The sequence below is a fragment of the Arvicanthis niloticus genome, chromosome 6 (assembly GCF_011762505.2).
Source record: "Arvicanthis niloticus isolate mArvNil1 chromosome 6, mArvNil1.pat.X, whole genome shotgun sequence".
Taxonomy (NCBI): Eukaryota; Metazoa; Chordata; class Mammalia; order Rodentia; family Muridae; genus Arvicanthis; species Arvicanthis niloticus.
The window spans coordinates 41,273,479-41,289,525 of NC_047663.1; the positions used below are offsets into that span (position 1 = coordinate 41,273,479).

Sequence of the window (16,047 nt, forward strand, 5' to 3'; positions counted from 1 at the left end):
CATACTCGGTTTTCGCGCCATGCGCAGGCGCATTCTCAAGTAAAGCTTCCGTGAAGAACCAGGAAGCAGAAGCCTGTGCCATCTTTTAATGGCGAATGCGGCTCCTCACAAGAGAGAATGGAAGGGTGCATTTTCCTTAGTCACTTGATAAATGACACTTGGGCATTGAATTATGTTCCCACCCCAAAAAAGAAGTATTTGTTAAAATCATAAAACTGAACTGAACAGGTAAGCAGGCATTTCATTTAGAATATCTGGGTTCTATACTGGGAACCAGCTTAAGGAGAAGATTTTGTGTTTTTAACGAAATCCTTTTACTGTGAAAGCAATATTCAACAAAACTCGGACTTTTCCATTTGTCAGCTATCTTAGTAGCCAGTTGTCTTTCAAGTCAATGTTTGTTTATGCTAGACTGCTACATACTGATAGAATGCTCTAGAACATACTGATAGACTGCTCTAGAACATAGTTAGACTGCTCTAGAGCCATGGTCATCAGCATTTCTCTTGAAGTTCTCCACTGCTGAAGAGATTTGACTGCTGCCAAATCTCTACTGTCCTGAATGTCTCTGAGTGGCTTGGCTCTTCCTCATGGCTGTGTGACAGTGTGACAATTCTTCCTTCCGAGTTCTGATAACTCCACAATTACTGAGCCCTCCCTGCAGGTCAAACTCTCATATGACCTTTTCTCAGACAAACAACTCTCATGTATATAATAAATGCATTTGTTTTATTCAGGCCAATAATGATTAATTCACTGTCAGGTGCTCTTTGGAAATACAGTCCTGAGTGAAGCAGAAATAGGTCTTGTCTTTTTGGAATATACCTTCTGGTTAAGGAGTGAAGCAAAACATGTGAATAAAGAAATAACTACAGATTATGTAATACTGTGGAGGAAGATCCCTCAGGATCAGGATGCATGGAGCCAGGGTGCTCTGCAAAGACCTCTCTAAGGAGGCTTAAAGAATGGCAAGAGCTGACCCTAGGATTAGATCAAGAAAAGGGGGACTAAACCAGAGAAACACAGAAGCAGAGAGCCTGCAAAGAAAGAGAGCATTTAAAGGCCTTTCCTGCAGTCCACTGGCTGTGTCTGCACTCCCACCGCCTTGCACATGTCTGTCTCTTCAAGGCTCAGTGCAGCAGGGTTTATCTCTGCACAAGGTGTCAGCTGGAGCTTGGGTTTAGATTTAGTTTTCTGTAAGGACACCTGAGGGTGGCTGTGAGGGAGTTCCATGAAATATTCATCACAAACCGTCAAGAGGGGTGAAAAAAAACGAGAGGTAGATTTTGATGATCCTAATGTACTTCTTAGGATCACCCACAGAAATGACTATAGGCAGTTTAGTGCTGGGGTTTATTAGAAAGGCTGTCTGAACTGGAGGTAGGTGTTCCTGACTTTGCATGAAACTCCTACTTGGCTGGTGTGTTAACTCCACTATAGCTTAAGTCTTCTGTAGTCAAATAACTGTATTATGTGGGTGCACACATCTGTGTATCTGTTCATAACAGTTCATCTCCCTGACTATTTCTCAGTGTCTTCCTTTTCCTCAGTGATTTTTTGCACCTGTTTCACAGAGATTTCTCATGGTGATTTGATATTAACCCTTCTTAGTGCCTCACCAGAAGGCCGATTAGCATCCTGCCCACTCACCTAGAGCTGGTCCACTTTTATTATGCCCATCTGCTGTACCTGACAACTAATTTGCATTGCAAAGAATCTAGAGCCCTTATAGGCATCCCACACTTTTAAATCATAGATAATCTGTAGAATTCACCCTGCCGAATGCCATTCCTGGAGTGAGTATGAGATAAAAGCCCTAGTTGTGAGCCCTCTCATCCCTGTGTAGCTTACATCTTAGGAAAAGCGTAAAATTATTTTATGGACATATACTTGATTTTAGACCAGGAATGACATTTTTAAATATAGGCAGCAACCAAAGAATTGAGAAAGGCAGATGCTGCCAGGCAGTGGTGGCACATCCCTTTAATCCCAGTACTTGGAAGGCAGAGGCAGGCAGATTTCTGAGTTCGAGGCCAGTCTACAGAGCGAGTTCTGGGACAGCCAGGACTACACGGAGAAGCCCTGTCTTGAAAAACCAAAGGGGGGGGGCCAGAGGCAGATGTTGACAGCTGTTCCTGCCAAAACACTTACCACTCTTAATTCTCAAAGTATGTCACTACACAGAAACAGAAAATGCACTTTAGACTGGCATAGAGAATATTACCTTCTTGCTCCATCTGTCACCCCTTGTGGTTGCAAGATTGTAGCTAGCAACTTCAGCAACCTGGTTTACTGTTCCAGAGGAGAGGCACTGCTAAATCCTTTGACAGTTTCAGAAGACATGGGAGTGGTGTTTTGTTTTGTCTTAATTTTCCTCAGAAACACTGAGTAAAATTCTTGTCATGTTTTATTGTCATGAACTAACAATTATATCAAAGTTGTAGTAAAGGGAAAAGTGTAGTCTCAGTAAATATAAAAGGTTAGCTTATTTTATATATAAAAAGTTTTGCAGTTACTATGTAAAATTCTAAATATAGGATGGCATTTAAAAAAAAAAAATGAAGAAACAGTTTTCAAAAGAAAAATTTCAAGCCAGGAATGGTACAGCAAGCCTGTAATCCCAGCATTCCAGAATTGGAGGCAGGAGGATCCTGAGTGTGAGGCCAGCCTGGACTACACAGGAAGACTCTGTCTGAAAACATCCGGGTGAGAGGATGCTGGGGAAATGTTTTTGGTAGTTTGTGACAATCAGAGTTTGGATCTCTAGGACCCATGTAAAATGCTAAGAAGGTGTGGTAGCCTACCTGTAATTTCAGCTTCTGAAGACAAAGATAAGAGATCACCAGAGCAAGCTCACTAGGGAAACTAGCCACATCAGTAAGCTCTGGGTTTGATTGAGGGACCTTGCTCCAATGAATGAAGTAGAAGAATAGTAAGGATGCTTCTGTGCATGCACTTGACATCTACACACATGGACATCCTTGTGCACATGTGCTCACACATGCAGGCATGCGTATGCACACATCTAACAGTGACAGAAATAGTTTTCAAAAGGATAGTGAACTTTTTAATTGAGTAACACTATAGCTAAAGTAGTTTAATCATTATAATATCAGTTCAGATAATTTTCTGTAACTTTATTAACGAACCACTGTTGCTCAAACTAAGCATTTATGAATTAAAAAGTTTTGATGTGTGACTTAAACATGCTCCAGCTATATTTCCTGCTTTTTAATTTTGGAAGTGGGTATTTCTGAAAACACAATTCTAGTTCTAGAAACCTTATTATGAACCGTTTGTCCACATGAATTTATATATGATGATAATGCTGTTATTTATAACTACAAAGAAAGAAAAGACTAGTAATAGCTTACAACAGAGTATTGGTTAAGTGTTCCATAGGACTGTGTACTCTGGGACCACAGCATAGGAGGGTATTATATCACGTGGAAAAACAAAAGGCATTACAGAGCATTTGGTGATTACTATATGACCTCAGTTTTGTATGGAAATATATGCAGACATAAAAATGAGCACACTTCATTTCTTAAAAATGCAATGGCTTTTGTAAGGCAGCATAGCAAATAAATCAACATATTTATTAGGAAAATACTTAAAACATAAATGACAAGATGATCTTCACTTGTAAAGACCCCACATAAATCAAGAGGAAATTGAAAGCTAAAGAAACGGATAAAATAAATGTTCAGGTTATAAACAACTGATAAAGTGAGTTTATTTGTAAAGTGATAGATGCAACAGTAACAGAAGTTATTTCAAAAATCATTCTTGTTAAGCATTATTTTTTGTTCCTAATATATAACTAAGAAGCCCCAATTTTCAAAAATACATTATAAAACATTTCTTCAGGAAAAAATAATATTTTAATTGCAATTAAAAGATTATATTTCTAGTAGAATTGGCTTTACTTTGTTTTACTTTGTGGTTTTTGTTTTGAGACAGAGTATAGCATAGCCCAGGCTGGCCTCCAACTCCCAATGTAAAAATGATTGAACTTCTGATCGCCACCACCATGCATAGTTTATGCAGTACTAAGGATCAAACCCAGGCGCCTTGTGCATGCTAGATGAGCACTCTATCAACTGAGATGCGTCCGCAGCCCAGGGTCTTCATTAATAAAGAGAGCCAACATCTGTGTGCAGATTCAAAACTTGAGCATCACTGAGCAAGTTCGGTACTTCCCTTCAAGTATATTTTTCAAAACTGGTGGCATTTCTTTGTATCAGCACAGTGGTCTAGGAAGAAGTACTTGACATTTGCTGTATGATAAGCCACATACCCAGACAGCCAAGCTTGGTCTCTGAGCAGTGTTGTTGTTGTAACTTGGTGGTGACTGGAATTCGTTCTCTTATTTGACCTTTTCATGTTCAACTCATTTGTATGAACTTGTACTGTCAAAAGGTCCCTGTTCACAGCAAGTTCCTTTACCTGCTTTTCTCCCTAAATACCAGTTATCATCTAAGAAAGATAGTAATAAAGGTGAAGCATTCTAGCATCCAGCTTAAGTCTTTCCCAAGTTATTCCCTTCCCTCAGGATCTGAAGTCCTCTCTCAAGAAGTGTGTCCATCCAGCTTCAATGCTATGATGGTTAGTGGTACTATGTTGGGATGACAAACTATGTTCAAGAACAGTGGTGTCTCAACAAAACCTCTCTGGCACAGTTCTTCATCGCCTACTCCAGAGCCAAGCTGCTAGAAAGAGCTTTTGATATTATTTGAACTTCTCTGTAGAAGCTTGGCTTATAGGGCTGAAACAGCCCTTTCCAAACCAAGCATTTAAGAATGGAAGTATATTCGTGTATGCCCAGACTTATCCTAAGTTTATTTCCTACTTTTTTATGATGAATTATTAATAAAAAGAAACACAACAGCACATTTACAATTAAGTCAAGACCAAGTCCTCTTAAAATGCCTGTCCTTAAATGATGTCAGATGTCTTGCACAAGACGAATCCCAGTGCACTGTTTTCCATCACCTCCTAGGCCATGGCAAAGAGACCTTTGAGATGACACATACACATTATCAGGAGCTGTTGTGGTCTGTGATAGATTCCCTAGTTAACCATCGGTATAAGATTGTCACCTTACCAAGGGAAGAACCTGAAGCCTCCAGGGCTCTTGGTAGCCATACAGAGCCCGCCAGGGAGCTGTCCACTTGGGCAGTGCTGGATTTCCTAGTAGCAATCTTGCTCTGCAGTACTGGATACTTCATAAGGTTGGAGCCTTTTAAAGGGATTTGTAGTAAAAAAACAATAATACTGAAAAACATGGTGGCATACACCTTTAATCCCAACACTCAAGAGACAGAAGCAAGTGGATCGCTGTGAGTTCAAAGGCAGCCAGAGCTACAGAGTGAGACTCCATGTTGAAAAAGGGCTAGGTCAAGAAGTGGGCCTCATGACAGTTTCAATCAAATATATCATGTATTTTGACCACATTCACTATTTCCCCCTTCTTCCTCCTGCCTACTCATTTCCCTCCTTGTCCCAGATAGGCCCCTTCTACATTCAGGGTGTGTGTGTGTGTGTGATGTATTTTTGTGAGTCTGGCTTTTTTCACTTAGCATGTGATCTCTAGTTCCATCCATTTTCCTGCCAATGAGATCATCTCATCCTCTGTGATGGAATAAAATTCCATTGTGTGTCTGCACCATGTTCTGTGAATGTGGACACAAGGTTGGTTTTGTGTCTCTACTACTGAGGATCATGCCTCAGTGAACAGAAACAGGCATCACCGTAGCCTGCTAACTTAAAAGTTAGATTTTTGAGGAGTTAGTTGTTTCCAGTTACCTCAGGAATACTTAGTTTTTCTTAAGGTAACACAGGTGTCTCATCTTTCTTTTGTGCTCCCTCCAGAAGCCACATGTACCACAGGCCCACCGAATGAAAACAAACCTCCACAGCTTCTAAGAACATTTTATAAGTCAGAAAAGATTGAAAGAGAAAATAATCTAAATGCCAGTGTTTTATAACCATATAAAGTATTTTCCAACTAATAATAGTAATAGAAATATAACTAGTTATGGAAAATTAAGTTGCCAGAAAGATTACTAGTACTATTGCTGGAATCTAACTCTGACACCTGTAGGTATATAGTAAATGTTGCTGGTTCTTTTCCTATTAAAAATAAATTATTGTTGATGAATATTTAGTATTTCATTGGGCCTGTATGCTAAGAAGTAAAATAATTACCAATTTCAAATATCATATTGTTCCAAAATGGTGTTCATGGTTAGTTTAGTTAACTTTTTTATGAGTGCTAAGTAGAAATTGCTCAGATATTATTTAGTGTACTTTCTTCATATTGCCAGAATTTAAGTCATATATTTTCATTTATCAAATCTATTTGCCAAAGTGAAGTTTCACTGTCTTATGAAAACTCTGCTCCTGGTGTCTAATTCCTCACAGCAATCCATTGGCACATAATGAAGACAGCTCTAAGTAAACAAAAAAGTTCCCTTTATATCTATAAATTAAGCCAAGGTATATGGCTTGTCAACAAACCATGATGTGCCTTTTTGGTAAGTGCCATAGCTGCAGTGTGTAAGTCCCTCTTCATGTCTGCCTCTATCTTACCATAACACTGTGACCCTCTTCTCATGAAAACAGAACAACAAGATTGTGTTTGTGCCGTAGAGACAGAGCAAGTCAGTTGAGACATGGTGATTTGGGGATTGCCTGCCTCTACAGAAGAATGTAGACTAAGCTGTATTTGAAACCAGCACTCCTGTTGACTGTCAAGAAAACTCAGGTCTTGTTCTCAGAGAGGAAATCAAATGAAGGGCACTGCCCTGAGGACATTCACTTGGTCCCAGTAAGACTCCTTCAGGAGACACTGTGATCAGTTCTTGGAGTTAGAGCAGCCTGAGATACAGTTTCAATATGTGCTATAAGCTGCAGCATACAAAACATCTGCCTGTCTAGACCACTAAGAGACTTACTGAGATACCGTGTATAAATCAGCTTATATAGAGTCCAGCACATGCCTGGCACTCTCTCCTTCCCTGGGCCTCCCAGCTGATAAACCCAGACAGTTTTATGTGAAGAACTAGGGTTAGATGAGTAAGACACACCACTGATAGAAAACTTATCAAGATAGATTATTTTCATCACAGTATGTTTAAAGCCCCTAATCAAGGTGATCAAAAGATCAGGATTTTAAATAAAAGCTAGATCTGCATTCTTAATTTTTCCTTTCTCCTCAGATTCCAATGTGGCTCATCATGAGTATAGCTCTGTGTAGTACTCTATATGTAACTCCAGAAGAGAGTAAATAAGAATTAGCTCAGCATTCTTAGTTTCCAATCTGTTTAACAAGCCTAGACTCATTTACATACTCAAACACTCACATCAGCTTCAGTTTGCTGCATATGCCTCCACCTGTGTTCAGAAAGCACAGATAAATAACACTTAGATCTCACTGTTTCAACTTTAAGTTTTATGCATTTATTGTTTGTGTGTTTATGTTTATGGGTACATGTGTGCCGTTGTAAGGTGTGGAAAGCAGAGAACAGTTTTGGGGAGTCTGTTTTCTCCTCCCACCATGTGTGTTCCAGAGATTCACATCAAATCATCAGGCTTGGTGGAAGGAACCCTTACCTGCTGAGTCTCACTGGCCGACTACTCCAACTGTGTGTGTGTCTGCACACACCTGTGTGTACATACACATACATAAAGATCACTTCACTTATGGAAAATTTGTTAGAAATACAGCCTTTAATTTGTTCTTCTCTATCACTTAAAAATAATTTTAATTTGTGTTATTTTGAGGTTATAGATTTATAGAAGACTCACATGGTTAATATAAAGAATTTCTGTGCTGCTCCAAGTGCTAAATGTCTTTCCTATATTTGCTTTGTCATGTTTGTTCTTGGGTTTCTTTGTATATATCTATGTAAGCATACACAAAGAGGCATGACTGTATCAGATTTTTGTTTGTGTGTACATGTGCACTCAGCTATTTAAAGGGAATGCAGATATTATGTTTCTTCATAGTACTTTATTGTGTGTTTCCTAAAAATGGGGATATTCTCTACCATAATTATAAAACAGCTATAAAATTAGAAAATGTTGGTGTGGTTTTCTAAGGAGTTTACTCAATTGAAGAAAGCATGGGGGTTGTTTGCTTGTTTTTTTGCTATTTTTTGTATTCACTTTACATCCCCATCACAGTCCCCTCCCTCCTTCCTAGTTCCACTCTTACAAATCCCTTCCCTCATTACCCTTCCTCTTCTCTGAGGAGAAGGTGAGCCCCCCTTGGGTACCAACCCATCCTGGAGCATCTAGTCCCAGCAAACTGGGAACGTCCTCTCCCACTGAGGCCCAACCAGGCAGTCTAGGTAGGGGGTAAGGGGAGTCAAATGTCAGGGAACAGAGACGGAGACAGCCCCTTGTTCCACTTGTTAGGGGACCCACAAAAAGACCAAGCTGTACATTTGCTACGAATGTGTAGGGGGTCTAAGTCCAGCTCCTGCATGTTCCCTGGTTAGTAGCCCAGGCTCTGTGAGTCCCCATGGTCCCAAGTTAATTGACTCTGTGGATCTGCTTGTGGTCTTTGATCCCTTCAACTTGCTCACTTCTGTCCCCAACTCTTCCACAAAACTCCCCAGGCTCTACCTTATGTTTGGCTGTGGGTTTTTGTATCTAACTGCATTCACTGCTGGATGAAGCCTCTTAGGAGACAGTCATGCCATGTTCCTGTCTGCAAGCATACTGGAGCATCATTATTACTGTCAGGGGTTGGTTCTCTCCCATGGGATGGTCTCAAGTTGGGGCAGTCATTGGTTGGGTGTTTCCTCATCTTTATCCCTGCACATCTTGTAGGCAAGACAAATTTTGGGTTGAAGTTTTTGTGGATGGCTTGATGTTCTCCTCCCTCTTCTAGTTGTCCCTTCTGGCTACAGGAAGTGGCCACTTCAGTCTTTATATGCCCCTGCTGGTAGGATTTGCAGCTAGGGTTGCCCTCATAAACTTCCAATATCATCTCGCTTACAGTAAGCTTGGCAGAGGGAAGAGAGCCTTCCCAGGTTTGTTTTTCTTGGTGTCTTTCCCTGTGCCAAAGTACCATGTTTTAGAAGTGGTGCATCCTCATTGTGTTCAAAATGAGGTGTCTATATACAGAAATATTATATAATGTATATGATATAGGCTTAGATATCCAGCATGTCTCAGGATGTCTAATATGCAAATCTGAGTTGTAAACTCCCAAAATAGGAGTTTCAGTGTACAGTTTTTCCAAACTTGAATACTTAACCCTTTTTAAAGAAACATTGCAAAAAAAACTATTTCAGAATTCACTATGGGAACTCTGCAAAAGAAAGACTTATCTCTGGTTCGTTCTGAGTTTTCAAGTATCTAGGGAACCATTCAAAACTGAGATCTTTTGTAAGCATCTGACACTAAGCTGTAGGTAATTTTTTTTCTTTGAGGAGGTAAAGTTGAAACATCCCAAGACACCACTTTGGATCATTTCAAACTCATAAGGCTTGACAAAAACACTATAGTTCTCTATCAAAAAGCAGTTTGGAGGCAGCCTTGACCTGAAAGACTGTAAAGGTGAATTATCAACTTTGTAGCTTTGCTCTCAAGAAACTAAAGCCAAACAAAGCAAGCAGTCACTTCAGAACAGCTCTGCTGAGTGTTTACTTTTGAACAAGATGGAGTCCTGATATCTATCCCTCACAGTTACTAGGTCTATTAACTGAAGCATTTTGGTTTTTTTTTTTTTTGTTTGTTTTTGTTTTTTTTTTTTTTTTTTTTGTCTGCAAAATGACTGTAATTTAAGTTTTGAAGGGGCTAATGTTGAAACATTCCCTTAGCAGTAATCAACCAAAAGGTCAGTTGCTTCCTGAAGTGAGAATAGCAAGGAAATTATCAGATCCTGTCATTGCCACACTGGAGTCACTGTGAGCAGCAGTGGTCTGCATACTAGAGACAGCTAAAGGATCTGGGCAAGGCTGCACATGAGACATGAAGTCTCAGACACCTGGCTGCTTAGTGCTCCTAACTCAGGTACCACAGCTCAAGAATAGAGTGTGTGTGTGTGTGTGTGTGTGTGTGTGTGTGTGTGTTGGCACACACAAGCTACCACATGTGTAGAAATCATGGGATAACTTCAACTGTCAGTTTTTACTGTTAATCTTTGCCTTTCACCTTGTATGAAACAAAGCCTCTTGTTTTGTTTTGTTTTGTTTTGTTTTGTTTTGTTTTGTTGTTTTTCTGCTCTGTGTACCAGGCTAGCTGTCCTCCAAGTGCCTGGGATTCTCCTGTATTGCCTTCAATCTCTCTGTAGGAGAACTGGGGTCACAGATATCTGTGCTTCTGTATTTGCTTTAATGTGGGTTGTGGGGTTCAAACTTGAGGCCTCATGCTTAAACATCAAGCTCTTTGCCTACTAAGCCCTCTCTCCAGCCCACAGTGATCATGTCTAAATTACATCCAACCAGGCAGATCCTGCATCCCACTCTGTGATAATAGTTTGGCTCATCAGGGGCACTTTCATACCCACAGAGCATTACATTTTGTTCCTGCCCATCCTCCATTGTGGTCCCCACCTCCTTCCCTTATTCCTTCTCCCCCTAAGTAGTCCCCTCTTCTTTCATGTCACATATATCCTATTGTTCTTTAGGAGTTATTTTAGAGCAAGGCTCAAAGACAGAAAAATATTCCTCTTTTCCTAAAATATCTGTTTGAGGAATAAAATTAATAAAGGCCTAGTATGCTATTTTAAAACATTTTTTTATCAGAATGGCATGTTAGTATGTATCAAGAAGGTAAAATCTAGGGGATATAATTTATGTTTTTAGTATAATTCCTAAAATATAGTCCCTCAGTATTATATATAAACAAATAATATTTCAAGATGACCTATGGGAAATCTAAGATGCAATGAGGTAACTAAATCTTCAGTCAATAAACCATTTTTAAAAAGGAGACTCAGAGAAGTATATGTGAATGGCTATCATTATAAGCTGTCCCGATGAACACCCACTGCCACATTATAAGCTGTCCACAGTGAAACCCACTGCCTTGTGTGCTCACCAAGGAAACTGCTTTCAGAGGGGGCCGAATCGGATGGTCACATCTAAATTGGATTGAGTATGTGAGTATCAGTGATATGTGCTATGTGTTTTATGGTTTGCTCAAAGTTCAACCTGGTACTTAAATGTTCTCTCTTATCCACTACCATTCTTTAACAGGTAGACCCTGTCAAAGTAACTAAGATGAGCAATTAGAGTGTAGAAATGGAGAAAGACCCTCTAAAAACCGTCTTTAGGCCAGATGATGGTAATGTCCACCTTTAACCCCAGCACTTGGGGGGCAGAGGCAAGTGGATCTCTGAGTTCGAGGCCAGCCTGATCTACAGAGTGAGTTCCAGGACAGCCAAGGCTACACAGAGAAACCCTGTCTTGAAAAACAAAAACAAACAAATGAAAAACCTATGGAGGCCTAGGAAGCTAAATTTTGAGGAATTCTGGTTGTAGGAACCAAGAGAATGCCCACTTCAGAGAGTGCTAGAAAGGTATGAAATAGTGATTTGTACTAACCATAAGACAGAAAAGCCCAGTGCCCATGACAACAAGAATAAAAATTAAACAACAACAACAAAAAAAAAAAAAAAAAAAAAAAACAAAAAAAAAAAACAGTGATCTGGGATGGAGAAAGGAAAGCTAGCCTCTTCTGAAACTAAAACAAAGGTTCACAATTAACCGGTAATAAGTGCCAGATGTTGCTCTGAAATACCTGATGACTGAGGAAGCATGAACCAAAGGGACGATGCAGCATCCAGATGATGTTGGAAACCCCCTGGTTAAAGGTAGAGATTGTGTTTATATCTCCTCTCTCCACCCCCAGCCCCCAAGCAGAAGGGTGGTTCTTAACCTTAGATAGAGCCACAAGGACAAGCAGAGCCTTAGTGCACATGACAGCAGACAAGAGACAGGAGCAACACTTGCAAGGGAACAAGTGATAATTCCCCTAAGCAAGTGGAGAAATCCAAGTGTCTGCAAACAGCAGAAGCCACCCGTTCATCTCCCAGAGCTATAGGAAGAGCCAGGTGCCTTGTCTATAGAGGAGCAAGACGGACAACTGTGGAAAGAGACTAATAAGAGCTGCCTAAAGGGGCTAGGACTGCCAGAGACTCCCTCAGTCTCTTTCTCACAGATGCACCAGGTTTACTGTCTAAAGTCCTGAGCTTGGGGACATCAGACTCAGAAGGTCAGGCACAACACTGAATGCAAGGACGTTACATGAAAGAGTAGATACTAAAGAGTAAGACAGGCACCTTCTATACCTTACTCAGAGAAACCTAGTAGCAAAGAGACATATTTACATTCCAGAATTCCTGACAAATGGCTAGTACCCAGCCGAGTCATATGCTGAGGGAAAGTGGGGTGTTGTAAAGTAGGAACAATGTACCTTTAATGGAATCTTCTACAAGCAAGGATGAGCTCCTTCCTGAGTGACTGCAGCATCCTTGGCATTGTCATAGCTGTGAGACACGGCAGTGAACAAAGAGAAAGAGCTCTTGTCCAGTCAAGCCTGACTTGAAAACAGGAGAGCCTGAGCAGTGCTCCAGCAGGTCAGCAGCAGAGTCTATTAGGAAGTGCTGAGAGCTGAGAGAGAAGAGATTGAACATGGAACAGAGGAGTTGAATTCATGAGGAGGGTGGGAACAAGTGAAACTCTTCAACAGGATGGTGGCAGCTGAACAAGCCCAGAGTATGAAAGTCACCCATGTGGCATCTGGAAGAAGGTCATCCCAGACAAGGAATAGTTAGCGTGAAGACCTAAAGTGAGGGGCCCTGGCTAGTTCTGTATGCAGAAGGGAAGCTAGTATGTCTGGGACAAGTCAGGAAGAAGAAGGGCAGTAGGATATGGGGTCAGACAGGGAAGAGTATCAGGCCAGGCCATTGTAAGAACAATTATCATGAGAAACATGAAGAGGCAGAGATGTGACATAAAAGATTACAGGCTGCTGTGTGGAGATTTGGTACCTAAATAGGTAGTGTGCTCAGTACTGTCCTGATGCTCTGTCCTTGGGGGATGCTCCTGCTTTCCCTCTGTCCTAAAAGGCTGCTGGCCCTTTCCTGTGGCTTTGCTCTCCATGCTCTCCCTACCACTTAACCAGGACACATTCTCTAGTATCTGGCTGCTCTTCTGGTGAACCAGCCTAACTCCATTTTGTTACAAGGCCAAAGTAAGTTCATTTATATTTATTTTAAAACTTGAATTCCACCATGCCTTGACCCATTTTCTGGAATTTGATGTGTTCTACACCCTATACCCTGACCTATGCCCTCCTAGGATGTTCTGCCAATTGCCTACATGACATTCCTTGGAAAACCCCTAGCCCTGCAGTTTGGGGACTATAAAAGCCTCACTTCTCCTATGTTGGGATTGACCTCAAAATTCCCTCATTTAAGGAGAAGCAGTCTCCTGACCAACTATATTGTGCACATATAATAAGACTTGCTATAAATTTGGCTAATTTGGGTGATGATCTTTACTTAGGTAGGATTAACACTTCCTAAACATTTTTGTTTTTTATTTTTGAAACAAGATGGCACTTTTAAAATATTAAAAATGCTTCTTAATTATTGAGATAAGGTCTCACTATGTAACCTAGGTTGGCCTTGAATTCACTGTAACCTTGATGACCTTGAATTTCTGATCCTCCTCTAGACTGAGTTTATTAAAATGCTTTTAAGTAGGCGTGTGGTAGGTCACATCTGTAATCCCAACACTTAGGAGATGGAAGCAGGATTCTGTGGATGAACCTGCTGGTCTGAAAAGTATCAGTGGTTACTGGTGGGCCTGTGAGACATTTGGTAAAGTTAACACTGATATACTAAGAAGGTAAAGGTATTGTACCTGTAGTTCTAAACTCCGAGTAAAAGCAAACATATAAGGGAGAATAGTTAAACTCCCTTGTACAACAATAAGCCTATTTTATATGCTATACATAATCTGATGCAATACATGTGTGTGGATTGTTCAGGATGTGGTATACATAATAAACACTGAAAAATTATTTTACAGCTGTTGATATGACCACAGAACGAGTGTTTGTGAAACAGGTAAATGCCCAGGTTTTACAATTTGAACAAAACATACGTGAATATTATCTGCAGATATAACAATAGGTCCTAGAAGAGCCAGCTAAAATTATTTGTGAAGAATGAGCATGCAGGGTGGGAAAGTAAGCTCAGGTGCCAGGAAAAGGGTTACCGTCTTTTAGGCTAAGCATTTTTTATACTATTTTTTTCAACAATCTTAAACCTAGATAAGCCAACTACACAAACTGAACAAATGAAGCTTGTCCTTAAAAAGCACTTCCAGAATGCTTTTAAATAATCCAACCAAAACTGTTTTAATAAAAAGCTTTACAAAATGCATCTTGGAAATTAAAAGATTGACTTTGTATATAGAGTGGGCACCAGAGAATCTCAATTTTCTCCCCTCTGAAAAGCAAAGCCACAAACAGTAAGAAACTTGAAGTGTTTTTGTCTAAGAAATTGAATCACACACTTCCACCCTCTAATTGTGTTCCCTTCGGTTTCTCAAGATACCAAAGAAGGGGCCTTTATTTTAGCACTCGGGTGGGGGCGTAGCACCGCCATCTGTACAGCACATTCGGCTACAGGAAGGAGCTGCTGAGACTAAAAAGGATTCTGTGCAGTGCCACGTGAGAGCACGAGATGGTTTTCATTGCCTCATTGTCTTCCAGTACTGGTGATACGTGAGCTCTAGATTCCCATCACACACGTTGCTCACACACCAGGTTTCCCTTATGTATTGTGGGTTTTCTTGACCCATCAGGCTCCCTTGATCACCTCCTCCCATGTGGTCTGCAAACAAATCTGTGTGCTTGTTCATGCGGTGCCCCAGGCTGCGGAGGGAGTACACTACCAGCACACAGTGAACACTCAGCCCGCAGGAAGACAGCCTCAAAACAACTAAATGGAGGAGCTGGTGCAAACGTATCTAAGGAAAATTCAGGGAGCACGGATGGGGATTCAAAGGAATTACAGGAAACCTGGGGGAGGCTGGAGAACCCATACTGTGGGCTTTGAATTCACGGGAGAAGTAACACAAGCAACCTAAGGGTGATTAAGGCATAGCAGTGAATAGCAAGGGATCTGGGGGAGCATTGAGCAAAGAGAGTGGTTAGTCATTTGAGGTCACAAAGACTCTGTAGCAGAAAAGAACAGAAAAGGGCACATACTGGAAACAGTAGGGAAGAAAGCAAATTCAGGGATTGAGAGAATGAGTCAGAAAAGGGCCCTGGATCAGTCAAAGACGACATTAATGTCAATTTTCTCAGAAGACTGTGAAGCAGGAGTTCCTGGATGCAGGAGCTTGAAAACAATATAAGTAGCTCTGATGTGATGCTTGGACACATTGGTGTTTATATTGTCTGATTAATTTCTGAGTGCAGATGCTCAGAAAACTTAATATGATATTGATAATCTCTTTGGCCCTTTCCCCAGGAATGTACTAAATTCTCAGGACTGTATGTTGTGCCTAGGAAAAGCTGGCGCATAAGCTTTGTGTAAATCTGGTTACAAACCCAAGGTGGCCTTCCGCTTAGCACCGGTGTGTTATCTGTGTGAAGCTGTGTTTCTGAAGCACTGTAAATAGATGCTCATGGCATGTGGCTCTGACTCATCTTCCCCTCAGCTCTCCTAAATATTTATCCATCTACAGATACTTGCATTTTTTTTTCTTCATTTTGTGATAATAAAGTTAAAACAAAACTGCTTTAAATACTGCACACACTTCTCTGTAAAATTATTTACATGATTGGCTGGTGGGGGTGGGTACACTACCATGATTCCTTTCGCCATCTATTGGCAACAGATGGAAGGGACAGGCTTTGTCTCTTTGGTGGTGGTGGTTTTGGTGTTTGTTAGTTTGTTTGAGACATAGTTTCTCTGTGTAGTTCTGACTGTCCTAGAACTGACTCTTTAGACCAGGCTGGCCTTGAACTCAAAGATACTTGTCTCTAGCACATGTCACCACCACCCCT

At 40.7% G+C, this 16,047-nt stretch overlaps 1 protein-coding gene across 4 annotated transcripts in view; it reads left to right on the forward strand.

Annotated features, from left to right (window-relative positions):
* Window positions 1-16,047, forward strand: part of Myo1d (myosin ID) — a 281,386-nt gene that overhangs the window by 150,147 nt on the left and 115,192 nt on the right. The gene's annotated exons all lie outside the window — the stretch shown is intronic.